At 38.0% G+C, this 24,647-nt stretch overlaps 1 protein-coding gene and 2 non-coding genes across 3 annotated transcripts in view; 1 reads left to right on the plus strand and 2 right to left on the minus strand.

Annotated features, from left to right (window-relative positions):
- LOC137000118 (mannosyl-oligosaccharide alpha-1,2-mannosidase IA-like) overlaps positions 1-24,647 on the minus strand; it is a 298,601-nt gene that overhangs the window by 184,443 nt on the left and 89,511 nt on the right. The gene's annotated exons all lie outside the window — the stretch shown is intronic.
- On the minus strand, positions 5,379-5,452 carry TRNAI-AAU (transfer RNA isoleucine (anticodon AAU)). The gene has a single exon. It is a non-coding gene; the product is annotated as a tRNA-Ile (tRNA).
- TRNAS-AGA (transfer RNA serine (anticodon AGA)) lies at positions 18,768-18,849 on the plus strand. The gene has a single exon. It is a non-coding gene; the product is annotated as a tRNA-Ser (tRNA).

Raw genomic sequence — 24,647 nt, forward strand, 5'->3', positions numbered from 1 at the left:
ATTTATGCGAACTTTTCTCGATGCCGTGGTAGTAAAGTGAGTCATGACCGTGAATCATCGAGATGGCTCCGTATTCGCTACGACCCTCGCTGACCGCGAAATATGAGAAAGAGCGCTTTCTGCAGGCTCGAAAAACGAGGATATGAATGGTCATGGGTAGCAGCGAGCTTCAGTAATATCGCGAAGGTAACACGACGCTGAAAAATACATCACAAATGTTCTTTGTAAAATAACGCGATACACAATTTTGCTCAAAAACTAAATTATAAATGAGATCCACACATAGTGTCCGGGTTAAAAAAAAAAACAATATTTATTATATGTGTGATTAGCATTTGAATCAATGTAAAACTTATTTTTACTTCAAATTCTCTTTTCTTATTACAGCATTTGTGACGATTTCTTTTTTTTTTCGATGTTTTTTAAACTTCCGCAGAATCAAAAAAGACTCTAAAAAGAATATAAAATTGTTTCAGATCAATAGCACTAGATTGCAAAAACTAGATAGCAAAAACGTGTAGTTACTTTTTTTGTATATCTTAAACTTTTACTGTGAACAAAAGCTGGACTTCGCGCTACGAATTTTGCGGCGATCCTGCAGCAAACACGTTCTCGATTGGTTTTTTCGAAATCGAGCAAACGTCGTGCAAAAACGCCGATCGTCGATAAACGAAGTCTTATGCATCATTTGCAGAAAATAACGAGGGTATTTTTATGTGGGAAGTGCAGACACAAATTAATCTCCCAACACGGAGAATCCGGATTAAAACGCCAAGGCAATTTCATGAATACAAATTAATGTTTACGTTATACTTCATTATCCCTCATACAGATATTCGTGTGAAGGCAGAAAGACCTCTCTCTACTATTGTCGGCTTTCTGCAGGATGATTCGTAAAGCTTCGAGTCTATTCTGCATCGCGAATTGCATGCAAATCCGCTCGACGGATGGACGCGGCGGCGTTCTGCAGAGCATGCAGAGAGATTCTCCTTTATCACACGAAGCTGATACGCGTCGCGCGTGTGCGCGCAACTGTTGGGAATTAATAACAAAATAAAACGGACGCGCGAGAGACGTGTCGTCGTTTCACCTACCGGAATCGCTCACAACCGAAAACTCCGGCGACGTAATCCAGAGGTAAACTCGACATACGTATATCGCATCCTCGCAAGAAAAGTTTCGACACAAGTCAAAATTTTTCGAATTTCGTATTGTGTGCGGATTGTGTTCTAAATACATCGACTTTCAGGAAAAGTGATGCAAGTTGAACTCAAATACTTTCCGCGTGAGTCCGCTATGTTTAACACTGCCGTAAATAATTAATTTAACCAAGCATTTAGACATGTGAAGTTATTTTCCGTAAAATCAAGCTTGCTTCAGATGATTCATAATTTGCGACAGAATTTGAAATAAAAATCTATTCATAATATTATTAATAGGAAACGTTATTATTAATGCAATTCCTTCTTTCCTCTTTTGAATAATTTGATATTTTTTACTTTTTCACTTTTCTTGCGGAGGTGCGATAAATGAAAAACGGCACACTTTTAGCACTTTTCGAAAACCTGAGAATCATTCGACGCGCGGAGACAGCGGTGCGTAAGAGATGTGAGAAATTTCGCTAAGTGAAGGAAATGCTCTCGCGAATGTATATTACAGGTGTCGTTTCCGCCACCGCAAAATCCTAGGTTCCTTTTCTAAAATGTCCTCGCATTTTCTCTTTAAGCGCCAAGATAAAAGATGCTCTGGGAATTTACAGGAAAGCGATACTTACCACCTTCCGCAAGTGTTCTTAAGTTCCACTATAAGATCGTATTTATATCTTTCTGGATATTGCGCTGAGAGATATATTTGGAACAATAAACGGTCCTGAATAATGATAGTTGGAATTTTACAATGCGCGCTCGAATGAATTGTTTCGATTAGGATTTGCTTTATATAAAACGAGATAATATATTCGAAACAATAAACAGTCCTGAATAATGATAGTTGGAATTTTACAATGCGCGCTCGAATGAATTGTTTCGATTAGGATTTGCTTTATATAAAACGGGATAATATATTTATATGTAAAATAGAATTATATAGTTTCCTATTTCGTCGACATTTCGAAAGTCACGGAAATACTTTCAAAGATAGTAGAGGAGATGTACAAATTCCGTCATAGCGACATTCGATTCTGTGCATTATACGAGTGTGCGAAAGCTTTCGACGGTAGAAATACTATTTACATACGGTGTAAAAATTCAGACGTGGCAGGACGAAAAGTGCGGATTTCTTCGTAACTTGTGCAAATAAAAATGATGAGAAATGGATCGCGCAGAAATATCAGGTCCAGTTTGAAATACTTCTCTTTGCAATGAATAATGCGTCCAATTTTCAACTTCAAAACAGAATAAAAATCACTTGCGTAAAATTTTTTCTTTTTACTTAATTTATATCATTTGTTACAAAGCATTATATATATATTATAAAATTGAAATATTCTAATATATTATCTATTTAAGTTATTAAAAAAAAGTTATTAAAAAAAAGTTAAATGACTACATTATATGTCAATAATAGAGAGAAACTTGAGTACCGATTAACGCGATAAAACCCATAATATAATTTCGTTCGTAAGATCAACCGAAGAAGAAATAGGCGAGAAGAGAGAGAAGAAAAAAGAAGGAGAAGGTGAGTATTTCAGTCGAAAAAAACTGGTGTTTCTCTTAACGCGCTTTCTTTTTCCCCGAGAAGTTCCGCCGGTCGCGGAGGTCTCTCTTTACTATGCGAGAACGCTTCACGAGCTGCTCCCGTCGTAAACTCTAAACTCTATAAGCTGTACGCACGCGGCATGGGTGGGACCACCGCGAACGCTTGTCTCCTCGACCTCGTCGAAGTAAATTATGAAAAAGCCGTGAAAGCCATGCAAAGAGAAGTTCGGCGAAGATCGACGAGGTATAAACGCCGAGCGTAGCGTCGATCCTTTAACCTTTAAATTTGCAAGACGGTATGCTCGGTTTATCAGCGTTTATGGGGCAAACCCGATAAATTATTGTGGATAAAGACGACAAAAATGCAAGCGTGCGAAGATTATCTCTTCTACTATTTCGAAATTCAGTCATCGCAGCCGGATATAGAGTGATACTTGATTTTGGAATAGAGATATCTACCGCGAAATCACAACGATGAACACGGTGGTTTCAACATTTAATTTAGATTCAACCTAGAAAAATCTCACACAGAATGCACAAGTTGATTTTTCGAATGAACCCAATTCGCTTTTATAGAATAATATAATTAAATAAGTTTCATAAATTTTCACAGTGGCAATTGTGCGTGGATTTCAATGAACGAGAAAATCATTTTCATGCTCGCTAAAAATAATAATGCCAGGATGTATATCGGCTACATTGTTTAATGTGTGCGCTGAGAACTTCAAAAAATTTCTACAAAACTATTATGGCCTTTGTTCTTTTGAACAAGCCATTGTATACTGACATGATTCTGACATACTGTTGCACAACGAATTGCATAACAATTGACTCTCACAATCACAGCGGAGCGTACATATACTTCGACGTACAGCCACGGAAATAGGAAGTGCTTTCGAATGAATGCGGCACTTTTCATGTACCTTTTTTCACGAGTAATTTTTCAAATTAATTAGCTAACGTTTCACATGCAATATTTGAGTCTCTCGGGCAATGATTCAGCCGTCCAGAATGATACGTTTTTATTCAGCATTGTGAGTTCGCATTGTGTTTCGACGGATCCGGATGGAAAGCTCGCTGGTTCCCGATGTCGACGGAAACTTAAATCGTAAAAGTTTAATGGGGTTACGGTCTTGTAAGGACCATTCCGCTCGTACGTTCAATACCGTGCATCGAAATAGATGATCCGTTTTTTTTTTTTTTTTTTTTTTTCCCTTTATGCAGATAATATATCTCGATCTTATTTTAGTACGCGATGCAATCATCATCTCGATAAAGATATAATAAGAAATATATATCACACGATAAAAAGTGTAATTAAAATTATTACAACGTATTTTTCTAAAACATTTCCCATCAAAATTTTATAAAGTCACATCTTTTTCATAAATTCCGTATTTTTTATACTATCAAAGTTCAGCTTAGCTGTTATTTTAAATTCACAAGGCATAGAATCTTGGCGAGTCTTATATGTTGAAATAAAGAAGAATCAAATAATTTAAAATTTTCCCTGCCGTGACAGTAAGAGGTGAAAAACTTATTTCGAAAAGTTCCGAGTAGAGAGAAATGTCGGTGCGAAGAGAGACTGCGGAAAAAGAAAAAGAAAGGAATGGAGGTTTCGCTCGCTAGGAACGAGTCAGAAGTTATCCGAAAGTCAGCCAACGCTGGGACTTCTATATTATAACGTCTTTAATGAACTTTGAGATACCTTATGGAAACCGATTGTGCACATTCTTGCGCGTCGTGGCGCAATGCGAATTATTTTCAATGCAGAAAAAATAGAGACGCAAAATCAATATTTTTATCGATGATAATTTTTCATTCTAATATTCGTGGAATACAGTGGAATCGAAAGTTGCGATATTCATAAATAGTCGATTATATGTCCTAAGTTCGACAGAAACTCTGGTTAATTGAGATAAACTTTTCGGCTAACCTGAAGCTGAGGTATAGCGTAGCTAAATTTCCAGGCGATATTGTTATCGACAACGTTAGCCGCGGTCGTTTGGCAATTCCTTTACGCCTCGTATCTCCATCCATCCGGTACTTTCGCGAAGTACTTTAGTTATGTCGTTCGGGTAAACAACGTCTATCACGAAATTCTGATGTGGAACATTGCAGTTAAATTACTTCAAGTCGTATTGTTGATTAATCGACACAAATATGTTTGTATTGTACGAAAAAATGACAACAATCTTCGTAATGATTTATAAAATAACTCCACAAATATTTAATTGTCATAATTTCTTCAAAGATTTAATTAAAGTGTAATATTCTTATCTTAATTCTTTAATTAAAATTTAATAATTGAATTCTTATCATACTGCATATTATATTATTAAAATAAATTTGAATTAAAATAGCATAGCTTCAAGTAGAGATTAAAGTAATAATTTCAAGAAATTAATACTGCAAGATCTTGTGACACATTTAATTATAAAATAAAAAATTCTAAAATCAAATTGTGATAAAATTATCACTTTTAAATTATTTTACGTTTTCTCATCAGTTGAAATATATACGTTTTTTATTACACTTGTTATTATGTCATATAAGTACATATACGTAATTTATGTCATATTTAATTATAAATATAATAAAAATAATCTGACACATATTCTTTCCATTATTATTGCTATTTTTCACATAAATTACATAAATTTACGTGAAAGAAAAAAAAAGTGGCCCATGGGGGGATCGAACCCGCGACCTTCGCGTTATTAGCACGACGCTCTAACCAACTGAGCTAATGGGCCTTCGCTGCATGTTAGTCTCATGTTTCTCAGAACTTTGTGCGAATTATATAATTCATATGTAAAATATAGGTCACGATATCTTAGTATAATAATACTTTGTATAGAATTGAACTCAAAATGTTAAGATGCAGTATTTTAAATAGATGCTCCTAAAAACTGATGTAAAATAAGAAGTTCTGTTTTTTGAAACTTATTAGTGTCATTTAAAAGTAAGATATAAGCGAAAAGGTGAAGAAAATGGAGACGAAAAGATTGTACCAGATAATCAGAAAGTGCAAAAATCAGGGTTGGCCATAGCTCAGAGTTTTATGGTCGATCGCCGACCATACCCCTTTCGTCTGTGACGCGTCGGAACCCCGAAGGCGATCGTGCCACGGCCGAAAATCATACATTCGGCCGAGAGGCACCGGCATCGAGACGGGCACACCGACGCTATAAATCTTCGGCTTTATGTTACGATCCTGAAAATGTGCCGCGCGACGTACTGGCGACACGCCAACGACCGGCCAAACGAGCGAGTGGCGTTTTCACGCGCGAGTACACGCCTCGACGTCGTAGACATGCAAAGTAGGCTTCCGTCGTTCACGCCGATTAATTCCGGAAATTTTTCACCCAACACCTCAAGAACGATTTTAATCCACGGACGACGGACGGCCGTATAATTCATGCGGAAATCGAGCTTTTCTGTACACGACTGAGCACTGAGGAATGATTCAAGCTGCGCGAAGAAATGGACTGTCAGTAGCGAGATATCATTGCTCGAAGGGGAATCATTCGGAAATTGATCTTGATAGCGAGGGAGATTTTATAGCCATTCTAAAGGAGGGTATAAAGTGCCCATCTGTTCCCAATGTTCCTTAACGATAGCCTTAAAAGCCAATAAATACTTTTCAATGTCACGATATCCGATTGGCAGGCTCAGTAGACTCATCGGATGAGCGCGGTAAATATTTTCTAGTTTACATGCTAATGTCAAGAGCGCTAAGAGTCCGTCAAATAACATCGCGAACATGTTCGCGCAACGAGATCCAGAGATCTCTTCGTGTTTCTCTTTGGTAATTCTTTTCCGTACCTCGTTTTCGCGGCGGATGAAACTGCGAATCTGGAGTCCTTCGAGCGGAAGGTCTCGGAAGAAGTCAGACTCGTTAGGGAGTCAACAGACGAGTGACGGCGCGAATACCGACCCGAGAAAATAAACGTTCGCCATCCGACGAAACGTTCGTCGCCGATGAATGCTTGTAATTTACTGCGAAGTCTACCTGAAACCTGCATGGTAGCTGATTGTGGTCGTACGATCTCACGCGCCAGCAAATAATCGTAAATATCAGATAAGGCACGAAAGAATAATCCGCCAATAATAAAAATACTGTGCAATTTCATGGTAATTGCCGAAGAATCGTCTTAACTTTTATGCAGTTTATTCTATGTTTAGCGACGACGATGTCCAGCAAGTAGTTACAACATTTTTTCTTTGACTTATCACTTTCACGCATTAAAAGTGCTATAATTTTAAGAAAGTACTATAATTTTAAAAATATTATATTTATATTAACGTGTGTTTGTGTAAAGAAGCTTTTTCTCTTAACCCATAAAAATTTTAATATATTTATCTGCATGCCGCGTAATTCTGTTTATTTAAAAAGGATTAACGTAAATGTCAAGTGTTATCTTTTATTTCCAACGTCGTTTAATAATGGAAATTTTTATTTTTATTTCTAATTTTCTCAAGTACGATATATTTCTATATAATTTATTAGATATTACAGTAACGTAAGAGGCATTACTTCAACAAAATAGAGAATATCTCGCTACAGGGTTGTTACTAGTTATTATAAGCTATCCGCTTATAATAAGTTCAGACTTTCATCGAGTTATAATGACTATAGGCTTAAGAAACTCGGAAGTAGCATTACATTAAGCGATATATATTCTTGCGAGAATAAATGCGCTTCACCATCAATATCAAGTACGGAGTTAATTCGGCTACATAATTGAAAACATACTGGCGCAAAAGATTAATTATTATCCAAGTGTTAAGGTTGTCACTAGCATGTTTGCCAAGATTCACTAGCGATCGACTTATTTCTTCACAAGTAGCTTTCGCGTTCTTTTTGCGCACATAAATTACAAAATGTATATAAAGGATTTGTTATATATTTTAGAGCATCATCGACACTTAAGGTTTCGTCCAAAGTGGATTATCTCTCTCGTCTTCGTTAAATGTAGGGTGGCGGCCGCAGGGCCGGTCGGTGTTCGATTAAATCAGGAATCGAGTCGAAATCGAGGCGAGACGAATCGAGAAGAGGCTCGTAATTGGCCTTCCTTGCTCTCTTACGCCGTCGATCTCGGTTCCCGGCGTTTCTACGCGGCCCGCCGAGTCGTTAATCTTTTCAGGGATATACTTGATCATTGCACGTCCCACTACGTCTTCGTTTACGTCGAAAGGAATCGAGTGCCGACAATTTCACGTTGTCACTATACCATTTCTGCATTTGCTGCAGCCTGTTGCGATGAAAGAAAGCCGACTAATTGGCCCCGTTTTATTATTTATCGGCTTAGAAGCGGAGCCCGAGACCTTCCCCCTATTAGTTCTCCTCTCGCAAACTGAGGAGGAATTATTGCGAGTTATACATGCAAGTTGATTTGCGCTCTTCATGGACAAGTTACGGAGAAGTTATAAGGAGAAGTTATAAATTCGCGGCAGAGATATATCTGCGTATAATAACCGATAAACTGTGATAAATGTCTTGATAGCTGACGGAAAGTAATTTTCGAAGAAATAACGGCTGTAATGTAGTCAGGAGTGTTTAGTCTTTTGTTGCAATTGTATTATATGATCGATGTGAGATGAAAGGCGATGATTAATTTAGTGAAAAGTTGCGCTCGGCGTTGAACTGTGCATTGACGTTTCTTCAATCGAGAAATTGGTCAATTATTGGATAAATAGCATTGTGAAGAGACAATTTCAGCCAATTTATTATTCATCCAACGGTAAATGCATTTTTCATTGTATCTCTCATTATACGTTGTATTCCGATCACATGGAGTGCTAATGCACTTTAATTAGTGAAAGCCGTCTGCCAGATAAAGTTTCCAATATTTTTTAAATCGAGCTTTTCATATGCGAGAATAAGAGTGTGTATTTTTACGACAACAATTCTGATCACCCATTGCAAAAAAATGAAGATAAACGTGACGTAAAAGCAATATATCGGTATCCGATCGCAAGACTTATTTTGAACTTTTTTAGCATCGGCGTTATTATCGAATATACATTATTTAAAAGGAGCCACACCACGCGTTTATAGTTGCATTTACTTCGATGTAGACATTCAGTTTTCATCATACGATTTTTACACTAATTTTCAAAGAAATCACACCGCTGATACAACGCTGCCAATTGCGTTCAATCAACAAACGAGTTTAACAAATGAGTTTAGTTTAGTTACGCATTTTCACGTCTTGTTGGCTAAAAAAATGTGGACAGCTGTCACTTTCGCGGAACGTGCAAGCGTTAAAACGATTTCACGTGAAATGCGCGGAAACTTCAAATTTCACAAATAAAATATATCTAATGATGGAGAAAGTTGAATTTTAATGGCGATACGCTCGCACGCGAGCGCCGGATTATCTCGCGCTCAATCAAAACGTTTTCGCAACTTCTATCCTCTTATTTCACGGTTGCGCAGAGCCGATTCGTATTTACAAGCGTAGCAGTCGTCGTAGCAGTGAATAATCCCTTTATATAACGCATTATTCGCCCATGATGTGCGCGAAGGGCGATAACAGCATTTCCACCTCTCGCACGACTCTACTTGTTATCGTTCCAAACACTTTGTGCATCCGCGCTGCAGCGCGGAGTATGTATGCATGTACGGAGCAAGCGTGCCCCGACACGTATTCCTGCGTACATACCGTACGCCGTTATCACGTGCAACGTAGCGGGACAAAGGCTGCCGCATTTGCGGGCTTTGGCGTTGCGGAGCGGTACGCGCGCCCGCGAGCTGGACTCCGTAGTTTCGCGATTATCGCAGGGAAGACAGGAACGATAGCGCGCAACGCGTGCGTGCATTACATGCTCGCACTCACGCGTGGATGCACCGGAAATTATGCAGTCTGGCCGTGCATGGAAATTGCTTATGAAGGAACGTAATACACGTGGCCGGCAGCGTCGGCTGTTCGCTCTGCATCTTCATTTTTCTCGTATCGTTCCGCACTTCTTCAGCGTGCATCGATATTATCCATATATCTATAATTATGTCGCTTTCGACATTTAGTATTTCTGGAGTCGGTGCTTCGCTTTCGATAGATATTTGCTTAAGAGAGAAAATAATATACAACAAATCATATAAATAATTTTATAATATTACGAGTGCGACTCTTTTGTTAACAATTATTCTGAAAAATCATGATGATCAAACGCAGCCTAAATGCTGTAGATTTAACACGATATATTATAATTAGATAATTAACATACGTTACTTTTTTTTAAATAAATATTATTGTCTACTTTCAAATATTTTTTCTGGAATTTTTATCGAGCTTTTATCGGAAATATAGTCATCTCGGGCAAATGTTCACGTCAGAATGTCTTGTGACAGATTACGGTTCATATTCGCGTAAAGCGCAGACAATCGAGAGAGAACATTCAGCACATCTCGCTTGATATACGGATGTAATTACCCTCGTTAAACGATCCGGACGAGACTGTGTAACGTTATTTGGCGTTACAAGCCATACAATGCAATGACTTGTCAGCCACATTGCAACTGTGATGAAACCGAGTTAACTGCGAGATTAAAGCAGTCATCCCACTGGACTTTGCCCGCAGATATGCTCTCAACAGTTGGTTTACTACAGAAGGTATTTTTTCAAATGCTAATTATACATACACACAGTCGATGTATACCCTTGCCGCCGACAATGTTGCAAAAGTGGAGAATGTAAAAAGAAGCCATTGTAAAATTTGAGATTATGCATATCATGGAAAAATTTCTTACGAAGATTAAATTTATATAATATACCGAGTACGAAGATTAGAATTTTGCTTTGACGAAAATTCCAAGAAAGTGGAGGAGCAACGAGAAGCAAAATATTCGAAAGAGGACCCTGCGGCAATAAGCTGATAATCTCCAGAAGGAGAAATATTCTCGCTGGGACCGGATGTCACATTACTTTGATATAATGCGGTATTACGGCTTTGTCCTCCTTCGACCACCAAACTCGCGAATACCATATGTTCGGAGCGAGGAAATGTTTACCTACCGCAAAGGTAAATGCAGACTACTGATGTCTGTACACAAGCTACTGCGCTTTATCTCAAAGGTCTCTAACATTTAATAAGTGTACATTAACGCGGTAAATATATATCGAGAAATTTTTCGAAACTCTTAAAATCGTCGACTATAAATAATGTCTATATATTCAATTATGACAGAATTATTACAGTTTCTCAATAAAAATTCAATAAATCATGTGTGATCTTTTTTTATCAGGAACAGATAAATAAGTATAATTTCGAGGAAAAAGATGTTTCGAGGAAAAGATCCATATTTTCTGCGCATATTAAAAACATTAAAAGTATCAGAAAGCTAAATGTGACCAACTATTTACAATTCTGTATTCTGGAACAGGCCGAATGTTGCGGAGAGATTTACGGTGTTTCGTGTGGTGACTTGGTATACAGGAAAATCTAGGAGAAGAGAGAGAGAAAGAGAAAGAGAGGATTCCAGTTACTAAATTAGTTACGATAGTTGTATAAGCGAAATTGTTACAGGTATTGGCTACTGTAAAATCTTCAATATACCTTCGTACAGAAATTGGAATTCTTCTAGTATTTTCAATTCAAGAAATTTTCAGATATCAAAATCATATGTAACAGATATTTAACAATATTCCCAATTATCAGATTAACCTATAAAAATAATAAATTTCTACAAACAATAATGATAACAACAATTTTATAAGAATGTCTAGCTCAATAATCTGACTGAAGGATTTATGTTTCAGAGTTGCGATTTATGCATGAATTTTTATGATATCAACAAACAAATAATAACAGTATGCAATATTCTGATAATCTGCGATAGCATCTTTCGAACGTGAAATATCCGAAGAGAAAAATAGTCAGAAAAAAAGCAGTCTGAGCAGGTCGAAGAAGCAACAGCGGACAGAAGAGCCGTCAGATGGGTTAACAAATGTTCCTAATGAATAATAATAAGTAGCCCGACCCAATTTGTATTGCATTTACATCGGGCGACACATTCTGCACGTAATTTATATGCCCGTCTAACCACCATTTCTGTTCGTGTTCCTACCTTTCCGTTTCTACCTTTCTCCACCAACTTGTAGATAAGATCAAATTGAGCTTGCATTCTGAATCTCATTCTTTGTTTGCGCGCTACGTTGAACTGAGAGTAAAAAAGGGATAATATTCAATGAGAATAATAATTCAATATTCTCATGAAACAGACATTTCGAACAATTGCGATTAACTGGTCTTCAATATCAAAACTAATGTAATCTTAACTGATAACGCAATTAATTAAATACAAATTTATGAATTTAATTTATAAATTTAATTTAATTAAATAAAAATTTATGAATATTTTTATGCGTTTTCTGTTGTGTTTCTAATTTTTTTTCAAAATTTCTCCAAAAACACGTTAATATAATAAATCATTCCTAGGAGATTGAAGAGACAATTTCGTCGTTGTAATACCTGCACCGATTGGCACGACGGTTTAATTAATTTACCGGAAAGGTTGGATGCGATTCGATAGCACTGTTTGTAACATTGTTACACGATGTATTCTATCTTGCGAACTGTAGATTAATTGTCGTATCGATTGTACGTTATAGTTTTCAGACTATCGAAAACTGTATATAACACGTATTGCAAATTCAAATTGTGTTAAAAGTATATTAAATATTTGTAATACAATATATTCCACAAAAATTAAGGATGAAATAAATTTTGGAGAAATATTAGATAACAAATACATCCAAAAGTGTAGATGTGTTTTTATAATAAGTAAAATATTTCATGTATAAAATTCTAAAATGTCGCAACAAAGAGATAATGGAATATCAAAATTTCAATTTCATTTTCTTTCATCTCGCTTCTCAACAAAATCGAACCAGCGCAAAGTAAAGTTTAACTTTTTTTTCGGAGAACGGTCTTCTCGAGATATGATCAAAATTTCTGACCGAGTTCACTTGGCTTCAATCCGTCGAAAATTTTTGTAAATGCGATGGAATAGAGAGCTTTTGTAAGTAATTTTGCTGCAATACCGTTAGTTGGAAAAATTCCATTATTAAATTAATTACAGAGATGTACATATCTCGATTTTTCACGGATAGCTAATCTGATAAATTCTATTTTATTTCACAAGAAAAGACGGTATATGTCATAAAAAGTAAGTACTATTCTAAAAGTAAGTAAAATTTTTGTAAATACTAAGATTATATGCATGCCAATTACAACTAATTAACGATATTTGAGCATTTCTATCTCCAGCTTAAACCAGAACACCCGCAGTATTTGTATAACGCTTTAATTAATTTCAACTCGAATTTAAACGGATATTTAAATAGCTAATTCAAATTGTGTTTTTCAATCCTTGCAACGTTTTCCTGATATTTCCGTAAGAGTATATTCTTAAGAAAAAGAGAAATTTAATCCATTATTTAGAAAAGGATGTAGTTACAACTCTAATTCAAGCAAGTTATTTCAGAGATTATTTATGCACATCTGTCAGCTTAACTCGATGAAAGCCGCGCGAGACCGAAATTATGTGCGAATCTAGAGATACAGAATTATCTGTCAGTACATGTGAGATAACAGTCGTTTACGCGTTTCACGAAAGCTTGTTGGAAACAAATTTGATTAAAGTGCGTTTGCAAAACTATGATTGCAACCATATCACATAGTATCAATTTAATGATGTCTAATCAAATTACATAATTTCGTGACACCGACTCTTAGTAGTGATATGCATACATATTCACCTTTGAACTGCGTAGCTCAAAATATTTCACATACGCTCAAAGGGCATTATGTTAAACTTTGCATAAATATGTGTTTAGAATCCCATCCGCTAAATTACATATATGCACGCGTATCAGCCAATCAGCAAATTTTAAGAGCACAAGAAAATAAATAAATGTTAATATTAATATATTTCTATTAATAATATAAATTTGCATATGACAGATTATATTTTATCAATAAAAAAACAGACACGTGTTCAACAAAACTATTTCAAACTTTTTCGTATAAATTGCAAACAACAGCAGCCAATACGTGCTTTTCGGTCGACGCAACGTCAATCGTCTATTGCCAAAACAGCTGGGCAGAGTAAGCATTCCTTTAAACAGGAAATAGAACGGGTCTCCCGATGGCGCATACGAAAAGTTTATATTGTCGGCCAATTCCAACACGCAATTTAATTCGCGCACGAGATGCAATTTGTCGGACCTTAACGAGAGCGTATCTTTGTTTTCCAAAAAAAAGAGAGGTAGGTATGTAGAGAGAAGCATGGAATATCAATGGCTGCGATCGAAGCGTACACGCGGTGAGTTTAATCACGTAACGTTTCAAGCGCGCGAATCAGCGGGGAACAAGTGAAAAGTACGAATACGGTCCCCCTGGGAATCGAATCGCCAAGGGGCACACACTAACTGTAAACGTACAAACAACAAAAAAGCTTTCTTCGTGTAACTACCGATATATCACCCGATAATTGCTATTATCAACAAATTCCCTACAATTGAATAATGTAAAAATCTAATGAAATTAAAATAATGTACCTTAAAAATACAAATCCATCGCTGGCGGATAAGCATATTGTTAAAATCAGAGAAACAATGGGCGGTATTCATAGTCCGTTCTTATATTTAAAATCGTCTTAAGCACGGACTTATATTCGCTCTCTTCGTCACACATAGATTGTGTCTGACGAAGAGAGCGAATATAAGTTCGTGCTTAAGACGATCTTGAATATAAGAACGGACTATGAATACCGCCCAATGTGTTTTTTCGTGAAACTGATTTTTTGTAAAATAAATATAAGCGCAAATAAAAGCGTAAAATTAGAAATATTGAATCGTAACTTACGTCAGAATTTCAAAATAATATTTGTATTAGTGTTTAGCAAATATGCGCGATTGGCATCATATCTTGTTAATTTAAAATACTTTGACAGAAACTATGTCCTTCGGACATAGATATTCTTTCGTTCGGTCGAGACGAGTCCTGTCACATATCGGACAAGATTACGAGATAGCGGTGCCCAACGAGACGCCCGTTAAGGGATACGATCGTATCCTTGTACGGCGGGATGTGCGGCACGCAAGGATTTACGAGCAATAAAGTAGCAATAACGAGGGCTAACATAGGAAACGCGAGAGCAAGAGCGACCGGGGCCATCGTATTGTGGCCGCCTGTCCTCCGCGAATCCCGCACACTCCTCGGGAACAATGTGCTTTATGTCCTGCAAGACGCGGAAAGGAACGCGCAGGTGTTACACGTAAGTTTATGCCTTTTTTGCATGACAAACGACGGAATTGCATAAGCTCTCATTCGCGTTATCGTTTCCTTCGAGAACAAAATGCGATATCATTCTCGCGTTTCTGTTCTCGCAATTAAACTTTCGATCATTTTTGATAATTGATTTTCACACATAAACACCAATTTATAATGCTAATAAGTAATTACTGAATAAAAGTGAGAAGTCGTAAAAAATTTATAGTTAAAATTCGCTTTGACATCTGTGAATGTATGTATATTTTAGATTTAATAAGATAGTGCGAAAATATTAGCAGAAAAAATGCTGCATATTGTCTCTGGTTGTGTGAACATGCCGCCTTTTATCGGCATGCTCTCGCATTGGCCGAAATTCAATTCAACTTTCGAAGAACGTATAGACGTCAGCGTCGACAGGATTGAATCAAGAAATTTCGGAACGCGGGTAGTCAACTTCGTTCACGACACTTGTATAGAAGTTTACGGCGAGTCGTAAAGCGGTCCTGAAACAGCGAGTCCTTTCGCATTCTCAATAAAGGTGACTGCGGCTAATACAATAGTTTTTGACCAAGAACCATCTTCGTGAGTCTATACGTCGGGTCTTTTACAACCGACACAAAGCACTGATTCTTCGAGAAATATCTCTGGGAAAATATATGTGACGTGAAATGACAGGAACGCGAACATTTTGAGCGCATTGCGACCGAATTATTATTTAAACAGAATAATTTCAAATATAAATTCTCGAATATGTAATCTAAAGTCGCAAGTTCTCTGTTACAGTTATAAAAATAATTTAAATCCCACAGCTTCAAATATACATGTATGTCAAATTAAATTTTATCCTGCTTTATTTTACATCAAAGTGACATGAATATTTCTACACTTGTCAGACAAGTTTGTGAAAATAGAAATAAGTTGATAATTCTCGTCGCCTTTTCGTCTAATTCAATAGCTATTTTTTATTAAGACTATTTTTATAAAAATCTATTTCATAATGCAAGCTTAATTAGCGTATTAACATGCTCGTAAAGCGTTATAAAGATAAGAATATTTGTAATATACATTTGAAGAAATCAACTAATTTTGTTAATATTATTAATTGCTTCTGTTATTATAATAAATAACATTTATTTTTTCTTGAATTAATAAATTCAACGAATTGAATAAAAAGTCGAAAAGCGCAATATATATTTTGTATATATATCAAGATCTGAGAAAAGAAAATTTATATCGTGCCAACTTTCCCCAGATGCTCTTCGAATAATTTTCTCTCGCGCCGACTTCACCAACTTTATCTCCCAAGAACGGAGTACAAGAGCGGTGCATTCGCCGGTTAAAGGTCGCGAACCTCTAATCTTGAGGGGGTCGGAACGCAAGGTGGCGGGCACTTGGGCGCGAGATCGTCCTATATTTAAGGGACCTCCCATAAAGGACAAAAGTTGCACCGTATCGCAGTTGCAAGCGGGCCGCCGCGCCGGAACGGTTTAACGTCTCTCGGTCGTCCGGGGCCGGTAATGGCTCCGGTCGGAATAGTTTCAGAAAAATGGCCGTGGCGGCTGAACTTACAGTTAAATAAACGCCTGTGTGTCCGTGCGCCGGCACGGTCTGGATAAAACGATTTACTGGCGCCCCGCGAGCGGATAACGCTCGCCATTTGTACGTAATTCCAGCGGGCGGCTCTCGTGTTATCCGCTCCGCGAAATTGTTATGGCGAAACGAGTTTCCGCCCTGCCATGTCGCAGGTATCCGGGTTGCCTGACCGGCGGCAGACGCCCCGAGTCACCGCCCGGTGAATTGTGGGCCTCCCCCTTCGAAATCCTCGGATTAAGGCTTTACGATATTTTTGCCTTAATGCGATACTATTAAGCAATTCCTCGATTTACGATTTGGAAGGCGATGCATAAATCGCTGGCAGATGCGATTTTTAAGCGCGTCTTATCATTAATTTAATATCCCCGCTCTCTTTATTCCGAAACTTTATTTCTTACAGTTCAATGTTATGGCGGGACATGCCGGCGGGTTTATGATAGCATAAAGATGTATTTTGTTTTGCAACGTAAACATTACGATATACATCTCTTTCAGCAATTATCCCCGTGTGGCTTATTCGAAATGCGTATTTCGTTGTACCGATATTAATAATTTAGCAAATTACGCTCCTCGACGCTTTAAGCATTGATCGCGAGCATATTTCCCGGTTGCGCTACTTATATCAGGGCGATTATTCTGTGCGACGTCGTCGCTATGTACGTGCTCGAATTCAAGGGACGCGTTACATCTTAATTACGTTCACGTCGTCGGATACGAATCCAGGAATTCGAGTCCGTGTCTGCGCGCAGGGAAAGCTCGTAGGTGGAAGCCGGGGAAGAATGTCCGCGGATTAAGTGGAACGAACGTGACTTAAATCCATTGTAACCCCTTGGAACGTCGGTATCGTTTGTAACCGTCACGGTTGTATCTGCAACGCGAAAGAGGACGAGAGAGGATGAGAGAAAGAGAAACGCGAGAGAGGGAAATGCAGAAGGGTGAAGATGAGGAAAGTAAGGAAACAGAAAGGGGAAGGGGAGGGAAGGGAAGAGAAAGAGGAGAGGGGGGAATGTGGGGAGGAAGAGGGGAAGGGATTCTCTTAATCTCGCCTTTACGTGCACTTGACAAACGAGGAATGCGGATGACACTGGCATTGTACTCTCCCTCGTATTATCCGTACGATCGCGCAGATCTCGCATTCTACTTGGTGAACGTCTTTTGCAGCATCTCTCATTTACGTGTTGCCGCGATGAAGATATCGACTTAACACCTAGATGCACTCAAATTGCTCGAGAGAGCCATGAGAGCATGGGCGCCTTGTTGTTGAAACGACATTCCGCGAGAGCCTACCGATGGCTCTACGATTCCTGCAAACTTCATATCTACCGTCACCTCCTTCCCATTCGCGGAACTTTTCGCGGAATTCGAGGAACTATTGCCCGATTCCTTTAACGCTGTTTGAATTGTTTATCAAAAAATGCTAAATTTTATACAATTATTTATAGCATTCTGTCCACTGCAATATCTATTGAATTACTTGGGAGAAATTGCTGGAGGTATGAATTATCTAAAACAAAATTCAACAGATTTCCCCTGTAATTATAATATGAATGTGGCGTCATTCGACTTCGAACAAAAGTCAACAAAGAAAATAGAATTTTTGTAATTTTGTAGGTTGACTTTTCCTTGCAAAAGGTAAAAGAGCGGGATCTCGGATATATCTCATCGTATTATTGCTGTGTCAATAACATCTTTCTTCTCGCGCTCTCGTGAAAAGAACACCCCTTTAGAGATCCGACGACGCGATATGGTTCGCCGCACTCGAGAAGACATCGCCGCGCGAGTCTCGTCTTTATCCGAAATTCTCCTTTATTTCCGTATTTTCATTCTTGGAAAATATCTATATCTCTTTCAACAAATTAACAGATTAATTGAGATTAATTCAATCAAATGTATTAAAAATTTAGAGCGTTGAAGATATAATACCAAGACAAAGTAGCTTAAGACGTTTAAGTGTTATGTGAACAAGAAACAATGCACTAAAAACTATGCATTGGAAAATATTCATGTAATAATGCCAGTCAATCATTGCATAATTACTGATGAACCGCACTATTATAACTCTCCAAGTAATCGATATCCCATTAAATTCGAGCGCTTCTACTTGTAATAGAAATAAGCAATAGGTATAGAGTAGTTTGACAAGTTTGCTGCAGCTCAGCACGTTGCATTCACACAGGTAAAAGTGGAACTCAACAAGCAGTCGTGGCCGAGTGGTTAAGGCGTCTGACTAGAAATCAGATTCCCTCTGGGAGCGTAGGTTCGAGTCCTACCGACTGCGAGAAATATTTTTGTTTTTCTTGTACAAAAATTATTAAAAATAAAAATATTCAATAAAACCATGATCAATGATTTATAAGTATATTTTTGCATATTACTTTGCAGATACACCGTCAATCTTTTTAATATTATTATAAAACTATGTTAGAGAATGCATTTTTTTTTATAACATTTTAATTTTGACATGATAATCTTTCTATGCTTTTGTGAGACTATAATAGAGTTCTTTTAATTTCATAAATGTATGAATTGAATATTAATATTCCAAAAAAATGTGTATATTATTGCAAAATATAAATCAATATTAGATTTATAAATGTACATGTATAATACAGACACGCCTTAACTACTCGGCCACAACTGCTCGTTTAAAATCTATAAAACTAATATTTTTCAATAATGCATAAACAAGATTGATTCTTGTTTTATTAAATAAAACATATCGAACGATGCATTAAGCGTAAAAATAATTATAAGATTATTCATCCTCTTTTTGGCGCACAGTTTGTAGAAATCAATTATCGCGTGCCACGAACGGTGATGAAAGCAGTCGTTATAACGAGCATATATCTCAATTAATTTTTGCTGGTATTGGCATTGCTACAGGTGTCACAAATTAAATATCGACGGCACCAATTTGATGTTTTGACCAACGTAAAAATCGACTACGATAAATCACATAGAACAAGCTCGAAACTCAAACTATTTGTCTTATCACAAATAACTGTGAAAAATTCGATAAAATATTTTTATCCATCTACTCGTTAATAAAATTCTGACCCAATAAATGTTAGAAAATCCAAAATTAATAACAACATACGTTATTTTCTGACTATTCATAAAAAATACAATTTACTGCAAAATTAAATTGCTATCTCAATATATAAAAATATTTGAAAGCTTTCTGAGCAATTTGTATATTAAAATTTAAACAGACAAATGGTTTTTAGCAAGAATATTCTTAAACCAAATTTTTTCCTCGCTTAGCGCGAAAAGTTATATAACTTTCTACATTTTATAACACCCGTCAGAAAAAGATTTTATATAAATATAATACTGTTTTTAAACTATTTTAAAATTTAATGTTTCCCAACTTAAGTCCTTCCCTACAATGTAAAATAATCTTTATTCATTATTGTTCTACAAATTCACATAATTAATTCACATAGTAGTTCAATAGTATAGTAATATTACATTAATAATATATGTTATAAATCTAAATCATGTATAAACTAATATGTGTTACATTTTGATTATATATTCATATTGTGAAACATAATCCCAACCACGAAGTGAATTAACGTCACGCTGAGTGTTCCACGCCGAGACGAGACGAGACTCGTCTTCCTTCATTACCGCGATTTGCATGACACAACGGCGAATTAAGTGGCCCTGTCGTGAGTCGGTTAGCGCGGCGGTTTCGGTATCGCGCGCGTTTTGCGTGACCATGCGTTTTCGAAGCTAAGCCTCCTGTTCGTGCCGCGTAGGCGTGAGTCCGCGTGCGACGTGGACACGACGGTGCGTGCATGTGCACGGGTGGCACACGGTGTTCGGCAATGTGCAATGCCCCTCGGCGACACGCCAAGGCGACGGTAAACAATGTGAACATACATTACTTACACCCGCCCAGTACTAGCGCATTGTGCGATGCGGCGTGCATCCGCGCGCGGAGTCCGTCCGCACCTAAGCATACATCCAGCTTTGACCCCCCCTCCCACCCCCTGATTAATTCTCCTTTTCACACACTTCACTCGTAACGCATTTAATACTTTTTCTCCATCTGTATTTTCTCCACCTGTATTTATTCAGTTGAAGAAACACAAAATATTATGTAATAATATACAGTGTTATTTCGGAATTATTACTCTTCCTTTTCGTCCGCAAATTGATTTACCAATTTAGAGTTGATATTTTTTCCGTTACATAGCATAAATGTGCTGGATATCAAAGATAATCAAATTGTTCGTCAAGAACTTCGTTTCCTCTTATTGTGAAAACGATTCGATTTTAATACTTTTGAACCATTCGACTTGTTTTGCAATGGTACTCTACAACAAAATTATAACAGCATAATTTATTGTTCTTTTCCTTCCTTTCTTTTTGTTAACGCTATAAAGATTGCTTGCTAGCGGAGCGGAGAATGCACTTGTAAACGCCGATGCTCGTGTAAACGCACGCTTTGGCGCACTGTACTTCGGTGCATTCGAGCGATTGAACCTTGCAATTGTTTTTTTTCCACTTCCATCCTTTCCTACGCTTCTTTTATCCTTCTCTTCTACACTTTAACATCTTTTTCCTCAAAGAACGTTTGCGCGCATTATTTATCTTTGCAGACCAAAAAAACACTAACAGATCGATTCCAAGTCTTTGTATAATCAAAAAAATATCTCTAAAACATCCTGAAGTATATGTTCTTAATTTTTCCAAGATTACAATCACAAATAATTCACGATTATATGCTACACACTATATTTTTAATGCACGATGTAAATTTAAATGTATCTCCTAAAAATGATTGATGATTACACTCAACAAAGCTTGCCTTTTTGCTCGCGAGCTCCTCGTTCAAAAATTATAACTATTACATTCTTTTCGTTCTCTAATTTTAGTTTCATGTCCTCGTTAACGTTACAAGAATTAATCGTGATGTAACTTCGTAACGCTACCGAAGGAGTAACTATCACATGGCAGCGGATCCCCCAGTGCAATATTCTTCTCTCTCATCACTGCCACCGTCTGTTTTTCTTCGTCTATTCCCCTTTTCCTCTACCGCGACTTATACCACTTGTTAGCTGTTCCTTTCAAACTCGTCGCCGTAGAAAAAGAGTCACCGACAGCGAGTACGACGCGAGATCCTAACTAGTTGTCGGAGTGGAAGTTTGTTCGACCAGAGGTTAAAGTGGCGTCCGTTTGTTTATTAGAGAAGTCGTAATTGAAACGTTAATTCTTCAATTCTAATTTACGAAAGCTATAAACTTGCACACAATTCGCGAGGGAATTTGAAAACCGTCTAATAAAATAACGACATCGCAAATTCATGATTAAAACGTTTTGTGAGATAAAAAGCGATTGGATTGCGAATAAAATTCCCGAATGACCGATAACGCGAATACATTCTTAATTTACAAAATTAATGGTATTAGTTGGTTGGATATGATTAAGAAAAAAACTGCCAAAAAAATTATATTAGATTATATTGCGGGAGATTCTAATCTTTTTTTGTATAAAGGTAGTAACGATCGGGCAGAAATAAGCCAATTTCTTGGATATCCGATATGCGAGTATAATACTCGACTTCGGTGCCGAGTAATCTCGTTTTTATCGGCTCTCACAAAATCCTCCAATTAGCTCGCATAACATTACCGTAATTACGGTACCTACCTATCGATCGAAGCATCATCGATAGGCTTAATACATCTTCGCTGTACATGTATCCAACCCCTTGCTTTCGCCGAAATTGCATTCCCCGACAGCATGGGCAGCAAATAGCTCGCGAAACTCACAATAACGCAAATAACTTTATACAAAGTCCACAGAGCGAGAGAAATTTTTCGCAGCCGAAAAATTGCCACTTTGCTTCGAATGTACTGCACCTCGAATTTTTCCCTCCACGAAATATCCAATTTCATCTGTTTTATTTCATCTTACGAATTTCCCATATTTTCTGAGATTAATAAAAAAAATGTAAATTGTTTAATTACATTTATGTCACGTGTTATGCATTATGCAGACAAAAATTAGATGTCAGCTGGAGCTTTTTTATCTCAGAAGTATCAAAAGACGCTGAATCCTCAGCTACAATCTTTGCGGGAATGTAATTTCACGCACATGTGGAGCACGCATAGGTAGCGAGGGGAAAGCGGGGAAAGCGGCAACGGGTCATCTGTATCATTTTATGGCGACAGCGGTGGGCCGCAACGTAATAAGACTGTGGTAGGAAGTTTCATGGAGTGTAATTAGCTCTACGAAATCATCTGTGTGTATGTGCATGTCTCGGCGAGCACTCGTGGGGGTAAGTTGGCTGGTTTGCGAACGTCGTCGTCCGTTGTTGGCCCGCCTTAGACAACGCGCCCCGCACATAAATCCTCGCGGGTCGGAGGCGCAGATGCGTTGCGTCGACGCCGCGGTTGGCTCGCAACCAACCCTGATCGCGTTACAAAGCAGCTTGCGGAAGCTTAGGTGGGTTCGGCGAGATTTGCATTATTTATCGGAGCACAATCGTACGTTCCCAACTCCCCTTCCTTTATGATTCTCATACTTTTGATCTTTCCCGGCCACGGTTTTCTTTCTCCTTCCAGCCGTAACTTTCCAAGAAATACACGTTAAATCTACATCTCGTTCCTATTTGCCTATCGCTGCGTTAAAATATAGAAAATGGCAAGAAACCAATTTCATTATTATTCTAAGCCTACGGTCGTATCAATCGTTCGAATTCTCTTCAATTAATATTTCGGCGTTTGAAATTACAAGATTGTAAAATACGATAAAATTGTAAAATTGCAGCTTCGCAAAAAAAGTACAGCGTGAAAGTATATCACGGAAGGTTCAGTTTCAAGTGCGCTTAAAAAGGTGCAAAGACCTCTTTTTTGTCACTTCGTTTTTCCAATGTCATCACTTGAGAAAGTTTTATGTGCTCTCCACGTGAATGAATCAAGGAAACACTGCGACGTTATTTATAATCGATGGTGCCGGAATACGCGCTGGCGTATCCTTTTTTGCGCTCCCGCACTATCGACATGAATAATAACGTGGGATGGGCATAAGTATTCCCGAAAGTTCAATTTCCCGTCATGACGCCTGATGATTTATCGATGACGCTACAAACGAATAAACATTATTTACTGTCGCCATTCCGTTTACCCGCCGACCGCTCGATATTTCGAAAGAGCGAAATTCCGCGTTCACACGAAGGCGCGTCCAAACGTGAGAAATCATCTGGGAGATATGAAAAATATTCGCATCCATTTTACAATATTTGAATTTATCCTTCTCAAATAGCAATGACTGTTAAAACCCAATCATCTAACTAATAATAAAATTTTAAATAAAAAAAATAATAATGTACAAAAAAAGTACAGAAATGAAAGTACACATGAAAGCTCGAACTTGTTAAACGCGATCATAACTCATTGTTATCATAGTTAAATCAGAAATACTATCGCACTTACAAAATTGTCGACAAAATTGCGAAACGTGATTTGCGTCGAACATCATCGCCGCGAAAAGAAGCCGAGCGTCTCGCGGGTCTCGCGGAAGCAGCGCTTTCGCTGATGTGCGAGAGATGCCATCTGCGTGGTTACGCGCCGAGAGAAGCGGACGTCGAAAGGCGGACGTCGAAGACGGAGAGCGAGAGGCTCGCTCGTTCGTTGTCGGCTTTATCTAGTATCAGGGAGCACACGCCGTCGAGCGTTCGCCTCGCGCGATATCCCATCGTTTGGACGGCGAGTATTAAAAGCAAAAATAAAATTATTGGAAACAGGCGGAATTCGGCGTCTTCGTGCGGCCGTTCGTTCGGCGGTTCCAGCCGGTAGATATAAACAGGCGCGTTCATCAAGACTGCCTGCCTGCCCGCTCGCCTGCCTGCTTGCTTACCCGCCTGCCTGCCTACCTGCCTGCCTGCCTACCTGCCCGCCCGGTCGTTCGACTGCCTGCTTGCCCGCCTCATGCATTCTACTTGTCTTCTTGCCCCGCGGATGGCCAGCTCCTGATAGTATTATATTCCCTCGAGAACGACTTTGACTTCTTTGTCTCGCGGCCGCGACGGGCTTTTCGTGTCGAATATATATGTGCGCTACCGGT

The sequence above is a fragment of the Linepithema humile genome, chromosome 5 (genome assembly GCF_040581485.1).
Source record: "Linepithema humile isolate Giens D197 chromosome 5, Lhum_UNIL_v1.0, whole genome shotgun sequence".
In the NCBI taxonomy this organism is placed as follows: Eukaryota; Metazoa; Arthropoda; class Insecta; order Hymenoptera; family Formicidae; genus Linepithema; species Linepithema humile.